This window comes from Artibeus jamaicensis, unplaced genomic scaffold (genome assembly GCF_021234435.1).
Source record: "Artibeus jamaicensis isolate MK-2021 breed Jamaican fruit bat unplaced genomic scaffold, CSHL_Jam_final contig_519, whole genome shotgun sequence".
Lineage (NCBI taxonomy): Eukaryota > Metazoa > Chordata > Mammalia > Chiroptera > Phyllostomidae > Artibeus > Artibeus jamaicensis.
In genome coordinates, this window is record NW_026521871.1 from 19,687,700 (window position 1) to 19,695,049 (window position 7,350).

Below are 7,350 nucleotides of genomic sequence, written 5' to 3' on the forward strand. Positions count from 1 at the left end.
TAAACCTTTATTTCAAGCATCTGTCTAGTGACATAGAAACGGGCAGATATTCTTGATTTATGTCTTAAAATATGATTATAGATCCTCTTCCAATAAAACTTTACAAAGTCAACCATTAAAGGACCTCTCCCTATGAAGCAGTAGCAGAACCCAGAAATGTTCTTTGTAAGATCTACTGAACTTTGCAGGTACTAAAATGTAACAAGAATGAAAATGACAGCATTCTTAAAAGTCCTGGATTTCTAACTTCTTATTAACTGGGTCACCGCTTTGGACCCTTTGATGCTATTTTTAAAAGTAAATACTGCCTTTGTTCAAGACCCCTAAATATGTATCTTTGTAATGTTCTGGCTGCTTCCAGCTAGACTGGCTTTTCCCATTCATTCTGAAGACTTAGGCTAGATAAAGCCCAAAGTGTCACTTACACTAAAGCACACCCCTAACTCACACACCCAGGGTAGCTCCCCATTGACTGGAGCATAAAGGCCATACTGTAACTGATCATCAAGGCTCTCTGCAAACCAACTGCAGTATATAGTCTTAGCTTCCTGCTATACAAATTCTGTACTCAAAGCTAATGACCTACTTGCTCTTCCCCAAATATAACTTGTGCTTTGCCTATTTGCCTCCGCTCATCAAGTTAAAGATATGCTCTCTCTTTCTCTTCTGCTTACGCAAATACTTCTCACCCTTCAAGTCCTCATTCATGTTTACCCATGAAGTCATCTCTGACAACACAGTTACAAGGAACATGTGTCCTATTAGTTATATGGATGACACAGCCTTTTTGGAACCCAATGTCACCTGACTTAATGAAGTCAAAGGACAATAATTTATTATTGTAACTTCTTAGGGGCTAAATAGCTTGAGCAGAAGGCAAAAAGATAAATATCATATTGAGCCTAATCTATTGAGCCATATTCTGCTGTTGGCAATTTAGTTAGAATTTAGGAATAAACATAAAAATTACCTTTTTAAAATAATGGCTATTGCTGAGGCATTCCCTAAAGTACCTGGAGACCCATTAAAGACTGTAAGTTCTTAGCAGCACAATTTACAATAGCCAAGTGCCAGAAGCAATGTTAAGTGCCCATCAATAAATGAGTGGATCAAAAACTATGGTACATTTTACATGATGGAATATTACACAGCAGGAAGAAAGAAGGAGCTCCTGCCCTTTGCGACAACATGGATGGAGATGGAGAGCATTATGCTAAGTGAAATAAGCTAAGTGGTGAATGACAAATGCCATATGATCTCACCTTTAACAGGAAGCTAAACAACAAAACAAACAAGCAAGCAAAATATAACCAGAAACATTGAAATAAAAAACAGACTTACAGTAACCAGAAGCTAGGTGGGAGGGGATAATGGAGCGGAGGGAGGGGGAAGGGTCATCAAAGAACATGTATAAAGGACACATGGACAAAGCCAAAAGGGGGTAGGATCAAGTGTGGGAAGTGGAAATGACTGCAGTGGTAGGGAGTGGTAGGGAGAAAATAGAGATAACTGTACTTGAACAACAATAAAAAGAGAGAGAAAAAAAGATCGTGAGTTCTTAAATATATAAAGACTAAAATTTTTTTTATTGTTTCTCTATTACAGTTGTCCCAATTTTCCCCTGGCCCTCCCCACCCCCACTCCCACAGTCAATCCCCGACCCTGTTGTCCATGTCCATGGGTCATTTATATTTGTTCTTTAATTAGGCCCTTCCCCCTCTTTCCTCCCTTGCCCCCCTTCCCACTCCCTTCTGGTCCCTCTCAGTCTGTTCTTTGTTTCCATGTCTCTGGTTCTATTTTGCTTACTTGTTTATTTTGTTCATTAGGTTCCACTTATAGGTGAGATCACATGGTATTTGTCTTTCGCTGTCTGACTTATTTCACTTAGCATAATACTCTCTATTTTGATCTATGCTGTTGAGAAGGTTAGGAGTTCCTTCTTTCATAAAGAGTAAATCTTAAAAGGCAAGGAGATCTGTGTATTCTCTAGAAAACCTATAAATCATAAATATTATTTTCTTTCCAGTAGTTTTCAAACTTTAGTTTTGGTAATAGAACATACTTTTTTCAAAAATATTTTACATGAAATCTTAATGTATAAAAAAGTTTAAAGTAAATTTTTTTTCTTTTCTTAAAGATTTTATTTATCTATTTATTTAAGAGAAGGGAAGGAGGGAGAAAGAGAGGGAGAGAAACATCAATGTGTTGTTGCCTCTCACACAGTCCCCTATTGGGGACCTGGCCTGCAACCCAGGCATGTGCCTTGAGTGAGAATCAAACCTGCGACCCTTTGGCGGTGCTCAATCCACTGAGCCACACCACCCAGGGGTAAAGTAAGTTTTTTCTTACTAAAGGAGAACAGCAGGCCAGGCACAACACTGCGTTGATAGCTCTGTTTTTCCTTTACTCCACAGTGATCTCTGTCTCTTCTTTGAAATGCTGAATCTAAAAAAACTATCTATTGCTGGTCTAGGATAACTCTGCTATCCAGTCTACAACACCTCTGATGATTGTTCACCCAGCCTGTCTTTAAATATAAGGTTTTAGACTTACTGCTTAGCTGAATCTGAGCTAAAGTTACATTATAACTGTTACCAAAATAAAGAAATTGAAGTTCCTTACATCGAAATCCACCTGGGATGTGCAGGTCAGGAAGCTTCAACAGATAGTAACCTGTGCCATGCATGCTAAAGTACTCAGAGAAGGATGAGGTGAGGGGCTCAAGGTCAACTTCTGGATCAGAGCCTACTGCCTGCAGCTCGGTGAAGACAGGCAAGAGGAATTCTACAGAGGATACCTTGGAAAATGGGATTGGGCTCTTTAGCAATATCTTTATTCCTTACAATTGCTTCAGGCCTGAAGGATGCTAGCTCTTTGAAATACGATTTTAATTAAAACATTTACTCTAAGGGGCAGGATCAATCTAATGAAAGGTTACAAAGATTTAAGTAAAGGTAGAAATATTAAAAATGTGTTTTATAGTCCCATTTTGTCAGTAACATACCTCCCAGGTCTTTCTCTTCTATAAGGAAATTCAACTTCAATAGATGGGATCTTTCAGGATCAGAAAATGCATTTATTTATTATTATTGCATGAAAAAGAAAGCTTCTTAAAAACAGATAAGCATTTAAATGGCATTGTGGACGAAGGGATTCCTTATGCCATGTTCCACATTCAAATGAACTGACGAAAAGTGCTATATGACAGATAATCATGGATAAATATGAGTGAGAAGCTCAACTTCCCACTGGTGGCTATCCAGAGCTTGTTGGTGTAACCACAGTCAGGGCTAAGCCAGAGTTCCCATCCCCACCCCCGAGTTAAGTGTTACCGCCTTCCAGCAAACCCCCAAAGGACCCAGGACTGAGAGAGAGAAGGTAGAGGGGAAAGCTAAGGCACAACTCCATATGACAGGAAGTGATTCATTTTAAAACATATTGTATTTAATACATTATTCAGAAGTAATTACTCACAGTAGAGTGAGTACAGGAGTCTATACTCTACTGTGAGTAAGGGTGTGGCTGCTGGAAACCAACTTGTAAAAAGAGCAAACCAAAGTTGGATTTGGGCAGATGTGTATCAGCCCACAAGTGAGAAGGCGACCAGGTGCCAGCTTGGAGCATTCAAGTCAGAGAGCATAAAAGAGAATGGTTTCTGAGAAAACACCTCTCAAACTCTCCAAAGTTGGAATTCAGGCAATCAGACAGAACTGTGAAACAAATATATCAACCTAAAAGTTACCAGTTCACCACTTTGCTTCTTCCGAAGTATCCTGACGGTGGTAGCATTCTTCCAGACACAAAGGGTCTGTTATCTAATGAGTAGCAATGAGGTGCTAGGTGGTTTCATGTTGCCAGTGTATGACTAGGATAATGCCCCTTGCTGGGATAAATAATGTGTGTGACTTCTGACCCCAGGAGAACACAATGTGAAGTGCCTTTAGTGGGATGCAGTGACACTGGGTGTTGGTCTTAAAAACAGAGGGTTTTGGTTGGCAACGGCCAAAATTGTATTCAACTTCTTCCACTTTATTCTAAACTCACGTCCTTGAAGTTTTCTGTTGGGCTGCAGTCAGTCTAGGTGTGAGATCGAAATGAGGACATTTGCTTTCCCTTTGAAAACTGAAATCCTTCTGAGGAGAGAAACATCCATGTAAAAAAATAACTTTAAAATCTAATGTACAAAAAATGAATTTACATATATGTTTAGGACAATTGAATCTTAGAATTTTAAGCAAAGGAATTTCAGAGGGCATCTAGGCCAAACTCACCTGTCACAAACCTGGCATGGAGCTGTGCCTGGGGCTTGCAAAGTACAAACAGGTAAAGAGTAAAACTTCATGCTTTCAGATTCCATTGTTTCAAATTTTATCATATTTCATAAAGGGCATACAGAGTACAAAGAAAAAAGCCCATGTTATTTATGATATTTAAAATATATAATCAAGGATGAAGGAGAAATGTCAAATGATATGGCAGAATTTCTAGAAAATTCTTATTGAAAACAGGCATGTCAGAATCTCAGGGATATAGGTAAGTGAAACTCAAAGAAAATTAATAGAATTAAATACCTATATTGATAAATATTAAAATACATTAAGTATAAAAATAAAATATAAGAAAATAACAATTGGAAAAAGGCAGAAGAAAGATACTGATAAAAACAAAAGCAGAAATTAATGAGTGTAGGTTTAAAAACCTACACTAAGGTGGGGTAGGGGGGAAGTGGTGGTGGGAAAATTGAGACAACTGTATTCAAACAAAAATTTAAAAAATGGTTAAAAAGACCCCTACACTAACATATCAAAAGATGGTTTATTGAAAAAGTTAACAAAAATAATTGAACAGCCAATCTAAAATTTTTAATGGGAGAGAAAGTACAAAAACACCAAATAAGAAATGGCAAGGGGTATGGGGTCCTGGAACCACATGAAGTACATCAAGGAGAACTGTCAAATTCAAATGAGGAATGTCCATTGATTGGATTTAACAGTGTGGAGGTAATGACATTGTAACCCTCTTCACATTTAAAAAATGTACCTTTACATCATCAAAAAAAAAAAAGAGAGAGAAAGAAATGGCAGGGGGAAAGTGACAATCAAAACAAAGATAATTTTAAAAACCACAAAATTATTTATATATTGATTTTTAAATAATAAACCCATTACATGTTAATATAAAGAATGCTTTTATGAAAAATAATTATATTTTCCTGTTTAAAATTTGCTAAGAAGAGCGGCCTGTTTACATTTTGCAGGGCTCTCTAACATTGGGCATCACAGAGACCGTTGGATTCTCACCGGTGTCTGCACTCCGTTTGTTGTCACGCACACTGTAGCCTCTGGAAATCCACTGTATGTTTGTGAAGGGTGAAAGGGAAAGAGGTTGAGACTTGATGTTCTAAGAAGATATAACTTATCCAAAAAAGGTATAATTTACCATTAAAAAAACTGCAAACCAATCTCATTTATGAATATTGATGCAAAAATCTTTTTAAAAAATATTTTATTTATCTTCAAAGAGAGAAGAAGGGAAGGAGAGAGGGAGAGAAACATCAATGTGTGGTTGCCTCTCATGTGTCCCCCACTGGGAACTGGCCTGCAACCTAGGCCTGTGCCCTGACTGGGAATCGAACCATGATCCTTTGCTTCACAGGCCTGCACTCAATCCATTGAGCTACACCAGCCAAGGCTGATGCAAAAATCTTAACTAGAATATTTGGACGTAGAACTCAACAGCATAGTAAACAAACGTCATGATCAAGACCCATTCCAGAATGCAAGAATACTTCATTGTTAGGAATTACAAGTCATCATAAGTAAGTCAAATAAGGAAGTTATTTTTTTAGTCTTATTTTTTTTATTTTGTTGTTGACACAATTACAGATGTCCCTCATTCCCCCACTTGGCCTTCTTTCACCCGTCATTCCCCATGAAACCTTCCTTCTGGCCATCTCCACACTGTTGTCTGTATCTATAAGTTATCATACTAATAGAGCTAAGCATTTCACAAAATTAAAAACCCATTCCTGATAGAGGTAGGAGAAAGTCTCTTCCTTTCCATCTGGCTGCAGCCATCAGGTAAGCCAAGATGGGCACTTACGAGTACATCCAGGAGCTATGCAGGAAGAAGCAGTCTGATGTGGTGTACTTGCTTCTCAGGGTGCTCTGCTGGCATTACTGCCAGCTCTCTGCACTCCATAGGCCCCCCTTAAACCCAGCCCATCCCACCTGGCCAAAGCACTGAGATACATTTGATGACGGATATCAAATTCATGTGCCCAGTGGTGGCCATGCCCAGGGTGCCCTGTCCTGTCCCTAAGGGTGCAACCTACTCTGTTGCCAAGGAGTGAGCTGGATGCCACTGTGGGGCTCTGAGAATCTTGAATTCTTACTGAGTTGGTGAAGATTCCACTTACAAATTCTTTGAGGTTATCCTCATTTGATCCATTCCATTAGGCTATCGGAAGGAATTCTGACACCCAATGGATCACCAAATCGGTCCACAAACACAGGGAGATGTAAGGGCTGAGACTGCAGACAGCAAGAGCCTGGTCTTGCAAAGAGTCACAGTAGTTCTTATAGTCACACCACACTATCAGTAGTTCTCACCCTGCAGCTTGGAGAAAGGGCAATACATTCCAGCTCCACCGTTACCATTAATATAAGTAATGTTTGTAAACTTTTCACCTAATAAACAATATAGAACAGTCAATAAGTAAATAAATGTCCACTTCTGATAAAAATAATAAAACAGGAAGCACTAGATATGTTCTTAAAATGATAAAATACAGAAATTTTCATAATCTGTACATTCATTATGTACATACATTTTTCAATATATTTTACTGATTATGCTATTACAGTTGTCCCATTTCCCTCCTATTATTCCCCTCTGCCCTGTACACCCCCTCCCACTCATATTGCCCCTTCTTAGTTCATGTCCATGGGTCGTACATAAAAGTTCCTTGGCTTCTCCATTTCCTATACTGTTCTTAACCTGCCCCTGTCTATTTTCTACCTACCATTTATGCTACTTATTCCTGTACCTTTTGCCCCATTCCCTGCTTCCCTGCTGAAACCCTCCACATGATCTCCATTTCTGTGATTCTGTTCCTGCTGTAGTTGTTTGCTCAGTTTGTTTTTTAATTTTTTAGATTCAGTTGTTGATAGTTGTGAGTTTGTTGTCATTATACTGTTCATATTTTTGATCATCTTCTTTTTCTTAGATAAGTCCCTTTAACATTTCCTATAATAAGGGCTTGGTGAGGATGAACTTCTTTAACTTGACCATATCTGAGAAGCACTTTATCTGCCCTTCCATTCTGAATGAAAGCTTTGCTGGATAGAG

The 7,350-nt window shown here is 38.5% G+C and overlaps 1 pseudogene; it reads left to right on the plus strand.

Moving 5' to 3' along the window:
• The first annotated feature begins 6,090 nt into the window (after positions 1-6,090).
• Positions 6,091-6,662, plus strand: LOC128628006 (60S ribosomal protein L15-like; annotated as a pseudogene).
• The last annotated feature ends 688 nt before the right edge of the window (positions 6,663-7,350 follow it).